Consider the following 15,485-nt stretch of genomic DNA (forward strand, 5'->3'; position numbering starts at 1 on the left):
AATTAGCATCACAAGACTCAAGACCAGAACACTCAACTGATCAGCAGGACGCTGTCCCTTCAACGGATCCTTTGTTCGACGAGCAGACACGTCCTGGGAAAACCCGATACTTTTTCCGATCACGCACTAAGGACAAATAAAAAAATCTTGCTTTGCTGAATTGATAACTGCATTATCCCGTTTCCCGTGATCAGTTTTGAACTTTCGTATTACTGCAATTATTCCTGTGTATATATTGAGCTTCATTCCTTGTGCTTTTTGCTTCCACAGCTGAGAGACTATTGTTTTTGCATAACATACATATTGTGCATTAAAGGCCGTAGGGCCGCGCGCGTACTTCCTTCTGGATAGTAGGTCTTGACCCTAGGTTAAAGGCCGTCGGTTCCTGGGAACTCCTAGGGATTGACTATTGCTGCACAGAACGAAGTGCGTCAAGAAACGTTGCGGACGGTCGTAGGGAATGGCATTCTCGAAGCTGAATGATTTGGAGGGAGCTCAGGTTCACCGATTCAAGCTGCAGCAACTCAGTCGTACCAAATGTTTTATATTTCAACTGTTTGTATTGTTTTTGACTGCTTCTGCATTATTGGCGGGTGGGGTGTATTACACGATGTCTTACTTCTTGCCTGCTACACCTACTCCTACTCCTTACCCTAATCTTACCTCTACTGTTTCCCCTCATTCCTTTCATATGTTACCGGAACACGAACAGGCTAGACGTGTAGAATTCCGCAACAATTCCTTTATTCAGCTCCTTCATCAGCATCAGTTAGTGGTTAACACTACTAATTGTTGGGTGTGTGGGTTGATGCCACATACTACGGATAAGGGAATTCCATATCTGGTGTTACCGTATAGTTCCCAAGGTCAGCTCGAGCATTTCAAACAATGTTTCGAAGCGCACTGGGTTTCCACCCCATTCGAGAACCACGTTCCCCCTACTCTGGTCCTACCTCGTATCAAAAACCTTTGTCGATAGCAATAGAGGATTTAGATAGTGATATCTATGATCCCTCGCTTATTCCTGAAGAAGAGATACAAGCCTATAGAGTCCTAAGTAGAGGTGAATATAGTGCGTTCACTAGTGAAAAGCAGCTTAAAAGCTCGCCTCCGATATGGGTCGTACCCCACACTGGTAATTTTTGTCTTATGGGTCGTGGCCGAAGATCGCAAGCCCGACTTGGAGCAAGTGCTTGCACTGAAAATTACATTCTACCGATGGTCTCGTCCCCTGTGTTTCTAGCTGCCAAGGGTACCTACTTTATCTGTTATGATCGTGCATATGCATGGTTGCCCGCTGACTTCATGGGCTCATGCTTCATTGCAAATCTGTTGCCTCCAACGTTCACTGTAGATGCCGATTATCATAAGACTAGAGTTGTACGAGGCGTAATTAGCGAAGAGGATACTGCCGGTCAAGAGGCAGGAGACTTTTTCAAGGGTTTCCTCCCGTTTTGGGGACCTATGGTCAACAGTAGGAACCTGAGACAGTTGACTCGAGTGGTAGAATCGACAGCTAATATTACTGCCAGTGCCCTTGGTAATATCACCACTGAACTTCAGGCGGAGAGACTTATGACGTTACAAAACCGTATGGTTTTAGATGTCATCTTAGCAGATCGTGGTGGGGTATGTAAGGTGATCCATTCGAGCTGCTGCATTTTCATTCCAGATAATGCTCCTACTGTCTATCAAGCCATCTCGAGGTTGCATAAGATCTCCGAATCCATACACGTGGATGTAGGGGATTGGACGCTGCTTGGATGGTTTTGGGGCCTGATGTCGACTTGGGGTTGGAAGATTCTGATGATCATCGGAGTCGTTGTAGTGTTCCTGTTCACGTGTTGCCTTTGTGTGCAGTGTGGTCCTGCCTTATGTGGCCTCTGTGCTACAACGTGTATGAGACAACCACCTGTCACCAAGGGGACTCGGTTGGACAGAGCTATGCTACAGCAACATCTCGATGGTCTGATGAATATCGAATATGATTCCGACTAGTGCTTGCCTACATGAGGGCAAAAGGAGCGTCTGAGGTTCCGTGATAATTGTAAGTGGTGTTTTCGACTCGCACGAATATGGTCGAGTCTGGTATCTATGAACCGCAAATGACGAGTTTAGTAAGTGTGCGCAGTTTCGCTGTGCTAACTTAAACCGTTCGTTTGTTATGTGGGTCTTTCATCTGTACCCACGGGTTCCATCTTAGATACGGCATCCATTTTGTCTCTTGCCCTCAAGTAGCCAGCGAACGGACGTTGTCCGCTTCGCGACCCTGGGACTCCCAAGATATTTGCGGAAGACACATGTTCTTTGTAAGTGTCTTTATGACGAGGGGGATGCTGCTGTAAGGCAGATGGCGCCGCTCGAGGCTCATCTTGCCGCACGGACTTATTGTCTCAGCCGTGCATCTCATTAGGCACGTCCCTTTGATGCCTGTATCTCGTGTTTCCCGATACCTCCCCTTTTACACCCTTTCCGATCTCCCCACTGTCTCCGTCTTCCTCTGCACCTGTCCTTGTTCCTATTTCAATCTATTTTACTGCTGATTGGAATTTGCTAATGGTGGGAAGATGGGTTTTTACAGTTGGGAACCGCCAAATGTTTCCGCACTTATGTTCCGGACCTCATGTGTTTCAAAGTGACCAAAGCGACCCCTCTGGGGGATGATGGTGGGAACCGGGTTGTAAACTTTTGTGTTCAATGTAACTCTATGGGTAAAAACTGTATAAAAGGAGCGATCCACAGAACCAATTTGAAGCAGTCTCCCCAAGTTGCACGTGGTGTACTTGTCGTGACTTCTGTGTTCCCTGCAGCAAATAAACCTTGAATCTTTGACGCCGAAGGAAGTGTCCCGTGTCTCTGTGATTCGTACGCCGGAGCAGGTTACCCACGAAGGTTTCAGGTGTTGTGCCCTGGCACCGCTGGGTCTTAAAGAACCCAGTCCTTCAAGGTGGTCAGGCCCGGACTGGCCGTAGCGGACACTCTGCAATCCCCCGGTGCGCCGCACGGGTGGGGGCCGGTTTTGGGCCCCTGGGGGCAGTTTTTGTTACAGGGCCGTTTTTGCAGCATAGCTGCTAAATCGGCCCTGAAACAAAATCGGCTGAAAACCCCTTGCTAAGAGCGCGGTCGCCCCCCCCCCCCAATGTCTTCCCCTCCCAAATGTCTTCCCCCCCCCTCCCCGGGGGCTGGCCGAGCACTGTGCCAGGGCCGGTTTTGGCTGCCAGTCCGGCCCTGCAGGTGGTGGTCTCAATATTCATTATTCCACTTCAAAATATAAAGAATAACATACCTTGCATGGTGACTGGCTGGTATGTGTTCACAGGCAGGCGTAATCCTGTCCAAGCAGGCATAATTGGGTATCACCACGTCAGTGATGATGTCATCACGCCTGTCACGAATTCAAGAAATCATCGTCAAAGAATGGATTGCGTTCCATTCCCCGAGTCTGCTGCACCCTGCCACTGACTGAGCCTGAGCATCCCATTGGAAAATTGTAGGTGGAGGGTGGCTCATGACGGAGTTGAGGCAAGGAAGCTGCGAGAGCTCATATGGAACTTGTGAGGAAGAACAAAACGAAAGTAACTGTGCATTTTCAAATTGCTCCGTAACCAGACTAGTATAGATGGCCGCCCTGCATTGCTGCTAAATCCTCAACGTGCTCGATGCGGCCCACCACAACTTTTTTGCACCATGGAGTCACCTATAGTATAGGTGCTGATGCCTCACAGCATGCTAATTGCTGAGCGCGAGTGAGTCCAGTTGGCACCTCAGCCATACTCACCGGCAGCATTACGGCTGGGGACAAAGCTTGCTGTGACCCTGCCTGCTGCAGCACAAGCAGAGCACTGGATGCCAATGCCGTCGTCATCCCTGGACCTAATAATTGCAGGCAGCGCTAGCAGTGACATTACCTGCTGTGCTCGTGCAGCCGCCTGTTCCGCAATTAACTCAGTCGGACTGCACTGATCAATATGTGCGAAAAAGCATTTTCATTTGGCGTGCATTTCTTTTTTTTGTACTCGTGTGTCGGTGTAAGTAAAGAAGTAAAATGCATGTAATCTTCCCCTTCTTTAGGAATGACAAAATAGCAGGGACATGTACAGCCTGGAGACAGGGGGGAGAGCAGTGGTAATGATGAGAGAGAGCAAGATCAAAGTGGAGAAAAAAACAAGGAGAAGAGAGGGTTAAAACACAGCAGAGTAGAAGAAAAGGAGGAGAGCAAATCAGATACAAGGAGAAAGAGAAGGCAGAGATGGTGCACAGAAGAGAGCGATAGAAGAGAGCAGATACAATGAAAGGATGTAGAGGACAGGACATGACAGAGAAAAAAAGAGCAGAGAAAGACTAAAACGGAGACACAGCTAATCACTGCTAGAAGAGTGATAGTAAAGAGCCAAGATCGAGGGAAGAGAAAACAGAGCATGGATAAAAGGGAAGAGGATAAATGGCAGGGGTAGATTGAATGGAGGGCAAATCAGAAATACAGGGAACTAAGTAACACACCAGGTGTGACAAAGACGATAGAAAACGTTTAGAGAGGTGAGAGGATGACACTTAGAGCAAAGACTTATGAGACAAACAGCAGAGCAAGGTTAGAAGATGGACTGAGGCAGCGCTAGTGTTGAAAGTGGGGCACACCAGAGGTAGAAGTGGGCTGTGGCCTCCTGGCAAAATGTTCGGCACCAGCAATTCTTTTTTGACAAATTAAGCACTGATTACAAGTATAGCTTCCTGTCCACTGGTGCCGTAATAAAATCCAAAAAGTCTGCGGTCTGCAATAATTATATCCTGTAAGGCGGTGGCATAGTTAGCAAGTTTAGGTGTGGTATAGATTCGCCTCCAGAATAGAATGTCAGATCAGTCGACTAGGACTCTTACCTATAAAGTCCGCGTCAATGTTTTGCTGAAATGATGGAGACCCAAATCCAAATGCTCCACCTCTCTTGCTCATGAATTGAAATATAATTAAGAAGATTGATTAGACCTAGAGAAGAGGATCTTCATTGGTGGACACTGTTTGAAATTCAGAGAGATGCAGTTGAACCTTAAACAAAAAATACACTAGTGCGTTCTGTGATTTCTTTAGGACTAGGGTCCCTCTCCAGAACAATCTCCAAGGAGATGTGTGATACATGCCTGTGATCATTTTTATCTTGTAGGGAAATGGTTCTCAGTACAGTGCCTTAAGATAGTGTTTTTTTCTACAGTAATTAATCACTTGAACCTTTGATTATAGTAAGTATGCTTCTCCGAAATAACTGAACATATTACAAATCAGTTAGAAGAACATGTTTCCTAACTCTCAGTTCTGTTGTTGGTCTTTCCATCATACCATTAAGTGACATATAAGAGTGAAAGGGTCAGGCCCAGAGGTTCTAGACCTGTTCTAGAGTCACAATCCAATGGTTCTTTATCGCAGCATGAAAGCGTAAAGGGGAGAAAAGTCATTAGGACACAATTAATGAGCCAATAACTCCTTTGCATCCATAATAACCCACGGACAACAACTTAAGGTTAGTTAGGTTTATTACAAAGCCAAAAATAACTGGACAGAAAGACACCTCAATACAAGTGTGTAGAAATACAAAGGAATTATCATGAAGCCGAATCTGCACACTCAATTTAAACAGTGCAGGATGATCAATACAAGTAGTTCAAGAAGTAAAATACAGAAAATCAGGAAACATAAGTCCAAATTCCCCTGCATCAAGGGTTGGTGAGTGAAAAGCATCAAATCTGTCCCTACTCTAGCACTAAGGTGAAATCCCAAACAAAGCATCTTCAGAAGGAAGGATAAAAGGTGTCAGCATGTGAAGCCTTTCTAAGAAGTCTCTCCATGGTCTATGGGTCAAATAGCATAAAGCTACCAAGAAAGAGCTTGTTTTAGGATGGTCTCTCTCTGAAGGCAAGGAAGAAGTAACGCACTATCTCTAATTCCAAGATCAATTATTCACAGATAACATCCCATGGTGCAGTGCAAGTCACGCCATCTGCCCTTGTTACAGTCCTGAAGGACTGTTTTTCCACAATGTCGATGGTGAGCTTCCCGTATTACAATTTGTCATTGGTTCCCAGGCCCTCTTCTGTGTGCGGTACAAAAGGGGGTGGTAATGGACCGAGCATCTGAACCAATCAAACACTCACACCCAGTCAAAAGATCTGGGTTTAATCCATCACCGTTCTTTAGCCCACTCTGCCACCCCAGTTCAGACATGGCTATATGGAAATCAGTCTGACCCTGTGCCTCATGGGAACAGTCCAGCCCGAACGTCCATCACCACCCCGTTTTGTACCTCTTTTGTTTGCAGCACAACAACCTTCCTTTATCGACTCAAGCCACACAATTACAACTTCTTCTCTCCTGGCCTAACAAGTAGAACAAAGACATCATTCTATCTGATGAGAGCGCTTTGTTCCCCTGCAACACAAAACATGAGCAAGAACACATTTTACAGCACTCATGAAATGCAAACTGTTAATTCTAAAACAAGAGTTTTCGGGGACTTGCATTTCAGGCCTACGAAATTCAGCTAACATAAGAAAGCATCCTATAAGCTCTACAAATTCACATGACATTAATGCAAGTGCAACTAATGCAAATCTAGATGAAGTAACATAATCAATAAGCACATGTAACACATGAATAATTATCAGTTGTAAAACACGAGTTCTTCACGTTAATATTCCCGACTAGTTACATCCACTTTCTATGTTAGTTCTCCATGTTACTTGTCAATGATCTAAAATAAAACACATTTCCATGTAAATACATTTTGCAATTCTAACACTTCACATTAATACAACAAATGATTATATGCGGGTACGCTCTAAACGTGATTATGATGCACCCCTACAATTGACTGTAAATCTCTGCTTCATCAAGAGCATTCCTTGTCTAATCTGCTAACGTTTTTGGAAAATGATATGTGTGCAATCCAATTCTTCCAATAAAGTATATTCAGGGTTAAATAATCTTTTGTACTTAGTTATCTTAAACATGCATAGGTATGCCTTAATATCGCTTTAACAATGGTACCATATGCTTGAACTTGAAGTAGATATGAGAAGGTTCCTCTCACCTTGTTTCTTTTCTTTCTTTCAGAGAAGGTTGGAAAACAAAAGTCAAAGCTGTAAGCTAGGACATTCTAATTATGTCCAGGAAGACATTTATGGTAAGCACGTTTCTGAAGTAGGTTCATGTGGGGATCCACCCTCCACAAGAACCTTGAGGCAAAGCATGTGCTACCACTTGAGTGCAGTTGTAATGAGGCTATGCCAAAGATGGCCATAAACTTTCCTGAAATCTCAAGAGATCTCAGGAAATCTCATTGCAGGTCGAGATTCAGGAGAAAATATTAAAGTCCTGAGAGTATTCTTGGGTATAGCGTCCAGGGGGGCTGAGAGAAATATTAAATGTTAAATATATTCTACCCATTCCTTTTGTATACTTCAAACTAGCTGGTTACATACAATATTTATGGGGACACTTCCTTACCGTGGTGTGATAGTGCCACCTATCCTAAGCTTTTCACAGGGCCTATGAGTGGAAAATGTGTGGTAGGCATTGAGATCAAGTGTAGGCATGATGGTGAACCATGACAGTATGTTTATAGTATTTTCTATTTGTCGTTCACTATAGTAGCGAACTACGAAATAGACTGATGAGAAAAACCTAAATCCCAGAGAGGTAGCTACAGAGAAAGATTTCAAGACAATTTCTTGATCACAAATTATCAATACTTATTCTTTGAATTTGTATTGCACACCCTAAGTGAGAGACTGTACTACATTGTCTCCCGATAGTGTGTCTCAAACCTGTAGTCCTATCACTTATTACTTCAAAAGACTACTACAATGCTGTTCACCTGGGTCTGTTGCGATATTTAATGTATCACCTACAGCATATTCAAAACTTGGCTGTTTTGTAAAGCTATTAAATGTTCATAAATAACTAGATCATTTACTGTGTTTATCTCCTGCAGCAGCACAGATGGGAAGGGGCAGACATTAACCTACATGGATTTTTTTATCTGGCTTGACAGGCAACTGTTGTCTGACCTTTTAACTTACACCAATAATATTTTACAGTTCTTTGCTTCCACATAAATACATATCCATTCCCATGCTGTCTACTTGTAATACTTCACATTACCAGACAACATTCCTTTCAAGTCAGACCCATTGGCATTGCCAATGATTGTTTTATCTTAGTGTTAGCATGATGCAATGGTCGCCGGGCTCACAACAGGAATGGCAGACATCCAGTAAGGTTAGTTAACAGGTGTGTATGTCAGATTCATGTGACTTGAAACAGAGACGGTTGCTGGACCTCTGCTTTCTTTGAAGATCTGTGTAAGAACATTTGTGTGAAGGCTAGTTATACAACCTATTCTTCAAAAGAGTATTGAGATTATGAGGAATATGATGAGATAATTGGTCTGCTGGCAGACATACCCACTAGACCCATAGACATTCTCGTCAGTCGCCTGAGGCCCTCTGGCTGCATTTAGACACCAACATTCTGTTAAGCAGTCTTTCTTGACTTTCAGAGAGCTTCACCATGATATCAGACACCTCACAATGTCCTCATTCACCCACTGTTGTTACTGTAATGCCCTGGTCTTTCCTCAGAGATTCATGATGTGCTCAGGGAAACCATAAGAATGGCATTGGAGAAAGCCTGATCCTTTCATTCCCAAGCTGACCATTACAGACCTTCAGTTTGCCAGTAAACATCTCCAGCAGGATATTCAGAATGTCTAGGAGACTCTCAACTAATCACTGTCTGCCCTACATGTCTGCCTCTCCGGACATTTGCAGCAGATCAGAATGCATTAGAAGGCCACAACCCAACTACCTCTGCTATTCTGCTATCACCTGTTGACTTTATTCTTGTCGTTCACCCTGTACAGCACTCTGCTTCCTTTTGATGAGGTTTGTGCTGTACAAATACCATGGACATACATACAAAGTTGCAGTGCCAGAATATTCTGCAGCTTCACTGACCCAAAGGTACAACACAACTATTTGAGAATTTTAAAAGCACTTCGATTGTTTCCTTAAACATCCCCGTCTATTTTAGTGCTGAACCCCACAGCCATGTTAATACAAGTGTGCAACGCTTACATCTCTCTCTATCATTCAGACTGATATTACAACATAGTTCACCAGCACTCCAACTAATCTATAAATAAAATTCTAGATCTGCCTTTGTCAAAAGCACAAAATTATATGACGGAGTCAATACTAACGTGTAATCATTGAAAAAACAACCACCACCTGAAAATTGGCTGGGGGTTTACAAGACCTAGTTGACAGAAAATACAAAAAAGGCAGCAGTACAGAATGTATGCGATGGACGCATGTTAATTGCCCTTCTACAAAGAATAAGCAGGTTACAAGTCTCATCTTCTTCACGTGGCATAATAATACTTCATAATTATGAATACATATTAAAGGCTATACATGCCATGGTGGCCTCATGTAGAAGCATATAAAACACAACCAATACACCAAACACCTCATGACATGCTTAGAAGACAAAACAACCAGCCTAGAGACACTGGCATTCGTTGCGATATTTTGATGCGTAAAATCATCAACAGCATCTGACAGCAACACACCTGCAGCGTTATCCAAACATAACAAAACAGTTTACCACATGATTGCCATGCACTTATGTACTCCATTACAAATGCTACATCTAGAGTTCAGATGTGATCAGAACAAGGTACAAAAGAAAAGAGCATCAGTAATATCTTCCAGGCTGGTGTTATGTGCATAAAAGCACTTTCAATAGTCACTGCTGGAGAGTCAGTAATAATCTGTGAGGATTATGCCTGGTATAAAAAAGGTGTGGACTGTTCCCAGGAGGCACAAGGTCAAGAATGATTAGCATATGGCTGGGCCCAAACTGTGGTGGCGTAGTGGGCAAAAGAACAATGGATTTAACCCAGATCTTTTGACTGGGGAAGAATGTTTGCATTGTCAGCATTCCGTCCATCATTTGTTTGCTGTAACACTTTTCGCCTAAAGTGGGTACGTGGGATAGTATATGCCCAGACGCGAGTTCCTTGCTCACTGTACCACTGGATTCAAGCTAGCCTGGCTGATGAAGGGTGACATACCCTGAACCGGTCCCAGGATGATTGTTCCAGGTCCAGGGAGGACCTGGCTTGGCTGGTTTGGCTGGGTCCAACTGCGGTGGCATAGTGGGCAAAAGAACAATGAATTTAACCCAGATCTTTTGACTGGGGGATAATGTTTGCATTTTCAGCATTCCATCCATCATTTGGTTTGCTGTAACACTGGTATAAAAAAGGCAGCATTGTTTAGCAAGGTGAGGTAATAGCCTGACATGACCCTGTGTTCTTTGCCCATAGGGGCTAAACTGCAATGTAGATAAGAAGGCCAACAAACAGATTTACCAGGAAGACGATACTAGCAGAACACATCACCAATCTGTCCAACCCTCTCCTATGGGTACAAAATGGCTTACCTGGCTGTAGGACCCTATATTCAATGTGGACAAGATTCTGATCAAGAAACAACTGTAACCGCAGGCACCGTAACGCAACTTACCGGTCTGCTACTCCTGAGCTGGAACGGACTCCAAAGGCTCCAGCAACACAGGCAATGGGTTTCCACGTCGTTGGAGGTCTGAGCTGCCCTCTCACCAAGTTTGAGGTCAGAATTCCTCGTGGGGGCTGCAATACCCATACCCCAGTGCACTGCATACTTTTGAAAGTTCATATGCTTGTTGGCGTTCCCGAAACAAGTGCACTGGGCTCCGAGTAGCCCCAACTTCTTGCACCATTTCCACCAAAGAACTTTAGCCTCCTCACACCAAGTGCTCCGTGGGCTGTTGCTTTGTAATTCTGTTCGAGGTCCCCTCGCAACTCCTATGCCCCCAGCCTGTGAGTCCTCTTGAGGTTTAACATTGCTTTTCTTGGGCTCCCCTAGTTGCTCTAGGCCTGCCCCGACTTCCCTGTGTTTGGTGAATCTCCTGGACCTTGCTGATCCAAACCATAACTCTTCTTGACTATCTTCATGGGTTGCCGCTGCCAAGGCTGTTGGTGCTCCAGCCGGACACTGACCCTTCAGTACTCAACACCCTTTGTAGGGCATCTTGTATCTGGCTCCTGGTCATCCCAGCAATGCTACATCCTCGTCTTGACTAGAGTTGTGGTTCTTAAACCACTATTTTAGTATATGGTTTGGTCTCCCTCTGGAGCCCACTGTGTATTAGTGCTACTTACGATTGTTTCTGTGCTACAGTATTGTGTGGTTTGTGTTTATCTGCATGTAGCAGATACTGTGGAGTTTTTAGAGTGTGTTATGATAATAAATACATATTTTTATAAGTACTGTGTGGTTCTCCTTTCATTTAACCAATACAATAAGGTTGCATTCTGGTAAAACAACATTCCTTCAAGACTAAGCCTGAAGGCTGCTCTACACAGCTACAACTTGGATAGCTTTATAAGGTAATCTTTGACCTCTTACATCGCCATGTGGTTGTTTGCATTGGTACAGGATGCTCACTTTATTTAGTGGACAGCATATACCAGGTCAACTTCTCACATTGGTGTGCAGAGGTTGGGATTCAAGCCTGCATTCTTTTACCAGATACATCTTTGCATTGATTAACTGAAAACCACTAAGTACTAGGTACACATAATACTACCTTAGAATAAATTAGTTCTACTGAACTTGGGGTTGGGTAAGTCAAGGGTTTAGCACACCCTTTCTCCAACCTCAGAGAGTTTAGTTCCCACTAGGTTAGGTAGGTGTAACCCCTCACCACACTTAGTGTGTCCTCTAAAGGAGATGTCAGTGGCTCTCTGCCCTCTAGATACAGTGAGATTTCATTTCAAGGATTAAAATCCCTAAGTGCCTCTAGAAAGCTAAAAACAGGGAGAAGTGCTAACACTCAACGTCTAATAGAGATGTTACTTCTTGATGACCTTAGGAAAACCCATGGGTTAGATGAACAGGATAGAGTGGGTGGGTACAGGAATAAAGACAGGTCAGGAGGTGACCCCTTCTATGACCTAGACTCAAACTCTGGCCAGGAGGACAAGGATGGGTCCCACCCGGACAGCTCAGATCTCCCAGGAGTCAGTGGAGAAGGCCAAGATGGCCAACTCTTCACCCCTCCTGGAAGAGAAAAAGAGTTTACCAAGGAGATCTAGATCTCTCTCTGCAGAGTCAGATCACCCAGGACAGTCTGTAGGGACCTCTTTATCTAGAAAGAGGGACCACTCTTTTGATAGGGAATACCAATTTCTGGCACATGAGACAGCTAAGCTTTGCCTCTGGCAACAGCAATTGGGCCTGGACAAAGAGTCCCTAGAAGTCCAGAGTGCTAGAAAAAAGTTGGGACTAGAGTCCCATGGTGGCAGCAACAGTGTCCCTAGAGTTAACGAACATTCATTTGACCATAGGAACCTGAGCAAGATTGTCCCTCCCTACCATGTTGGGGATGACATCCATAAATGGATAACTGCTTTAGAGAGGGCCTGTAAAGTTCAGAGGGTCCCTCAAGAGCAGTGTGTAGCTATCTTGTGGCTCTCTTTTGCTGACAAAGGTAGAGATAAGCTCCTCACTGTTAGAGAAGAGGATGCTGACAACTATTCAATCTTGAAAAGTGTTCTCATTGATGGGTTTGGCTTAACCACTGAACAGTACAGGATTAAGTTCAGAGACACCCAAAAGACACAGCATCAGGATTGGGTAGACTTTGTGGATAGTGCCATTAACGCTCCTCTGGAAAGCTGGTTGCTTGGCAGCAAAGTGAATGATGTTAAAGGATTGTACAATTTGATTATGAGGGAGCAGATCCTTAATACTTGTCAAAATCAGTTGTTGAATTAGTACCTGGTTTACTTGGATTTTACTTCTCCCCAAGAATTGGGAAAGATGGTAGATAAGCTGGTCAGAATCAGGGAGAAGCAGAAAAACCAGAACCATGGTGGTGACCAGAAGAAGCAAGATGCTAAAACTTCAGATAAGGGTGGGGACAAGGGTAAAGATGACAAGTCTTCATCGGGGCACCAGAAACCTACATATGGCGGGGGTGGGGGGGCGTCACAATCCAACAAAGGTAGAGGCACAAAGAAACCTTGGTGTTATCTCTGTAATAAGAAGACACATTGGACAAAGGATGCTGATTGTCCAAAAGCCAAGGAAAATACTCCTACCACCGCTGCCCCTAAGGCAATTGCACCCCCTAACACATGTAGAGGGGGTGGTACAGGGGCCTGGGATTAGTAGGGTTAACATTGGGCTCTGAGAAGAATTCTGGCCTAGTCAGACCTCTAGCTCAGGCTGTACTAGTCTGTGATGGTGGCATGGATATTGCCACCTTATTTGTCAGTCAAAGTAACCTGGGCAAATACAGAAAACAACCTCTGGTAAATGGTAAGGAGGCCATGGCTTACAGGGACACAGGTGCAAGTGTCACTATGGTGACAGAGAATCTTGTGGGCGCTGATCAAATCATACTTGGAGAAATGTACCATGTGACCAATGCTAAGAATGTCAGGGCTGATCATTCCTTGATAGTTGTTAATTTCAGCTGGGGATGGGTAACTGGCCCTAAGAAAGTTGTGGTTAGCTCATACCTTCCAGTGGAATGTTTGTTGGGCAATGATTTGGAAATTTCAGCTTGGGCTGAAGTAGAGTTATGGACTCATGCAGCAATGCTGGGCATCACTGCAGCTGGCTAGTTGGCAGACCAGACGTGAGTCCCATGCTCTCCATGCCACTGGAATCAGGTTATCCTGGCTGATATGGGCTGAAAGCCTGAAACCGTTCCTAGGATGCTTGTTTTCAGTCCAGGGAGGACCTGGCTTGGCAGTTCGGGCTGGACTGTTCCCATGGGGCACAAGGTCAAGACTGATTTGCATATGGCTGGGTTCAAACTGGAAAGGCATGGTGAGCAAAAAAACTATGGATTAAGGCCCAGATCTCTGTACTGGGGTGAATGTATGACATTGTTCTGCATTCTGTCCATCAACTATTGTTTTTGTATTTGGGGGCGTGGCTTGGCAAGCCACGATGGCGGCTGTGTCCTGCTGAGGCTCCGCGATCGGGCTAGCATCTTGCCCACTTCCTGAGATCGCCGGGAGCCTCAGCCTACAGCAACTACTCCAATAATGCTCACCTGCAACGGGGCATCCTCTGGTTGAGTCGTGGGGACTGCGGACGAGCGGCAAGCACCGGACCATCTCTCGCCGGAGCCGGAGCCGAGCGCCGAGCCACTAAAATGGCGGACGCGGCTCCGTCTCCCTGATGTGGGCGCCACCGAGAGCCTGACCCTGAGGCGGCGACCCTGGATGAAGCGGACAGCGGGCGGCCCCGGAAACCCCAGGAGAGAGCGGAGTGACCGGCCCACGGGGATGTGCTCCGGACCAGGCTAACTCCCACGGCGGCAGTCCCATACACAAGATGGCGGCCGCCATACCGGAGCTCCACTGCACCGGCGCTCCTACACAGGCGGTAGCCTGACCCCAGCACCAACCAGCCCACCGCCGTGGACCGAGTGGCGCCGGTGGAAGTGCCACCTGCACAGCGCTGCGCCCTCCGGACGTCCACGGTCTTCATCTGGGGGCGGTGAGTGTCGACCCTTCTCCCCCCCCCCCCTCCGTGGACCCCGGCGCCGACGGCCCGGCGGCCTCCTGCCCCCTCTGAGGCCCACCGGAGGGATCGCGGACCACATCAGCCCTTGGTCTGGGGGGGGCCGGAACGCTCCTGCCACCTCGTGCAGCCCGGCGGACCCGAGTGCCTGACTCTAAGATGGCGCCTGCAGGGACTAAAGCACCTTGATCGGTGCAAGCTCCACCCTGGAAGCAGAGTGCTCCTCCGACCCTGAGGTGGTAGCACGCCACGTCGAAGACGCTCACTGCCCCGAACTCCCCCAGGCCCCTGTCGCCTGATCCTCGGCCTCCACGATCGGCTGAGGGACTGCATCACGCATCGAGGGGGGAGAGAGCAAGATCCGGCCGCACTTAAAACACCCTGTCTCCTGGGGAACCTGGACAGTGGAGGCTGTACGCCCTGACACGTATCTCCTGACGCCAGGGCTGCCACCCCCGCAGCCGCAAGTTGCCATTAACGCCCCGAGCCAGTGGGGGTCCCCCAGAGGGAAGCCAGTGACTACCCCAGGGCTGAGAAGAACTGGGAGCCCAACTTGCACTGAGCTGCCACCTACCCGGATACACTGAGGGGCGGTGGTCTGCTGAGCGCGGGGTGCACGGAGGCCCGACCCCCCCCATCTCTGACAGCACTCATGGGGAAATTGAAGGCTTCGCAGGTGACGGCTGTCCCCGAGACGGCCATCGAGAAGATGCCACACACAAGAACATGGACGCAAGCCAAAGCGTCGCAAACCGACCCCACACTGTCGGCGAAATTGGATCAGGTGTTGGCGGCAATCGAATTGTCCCGCCTTTCGATGGAGGAGAGATTGGGCGTCCTGATGACAG

Source organism: Lissotriton vulgaris, chromosome 6 (genome assembly GCF_964263255.1).
Source record: "Lissotriton vulgaris chromosome 6, aLisVul1.2, whole genome shotgun sequence".
In the NCBI taxonomy this organism is placed as follows: Eukaryota; Metazoa; Chordata; class Amphibia; order Caudata; family Salamandridae; genus Lissotriton; species Lissotriton vulgaris.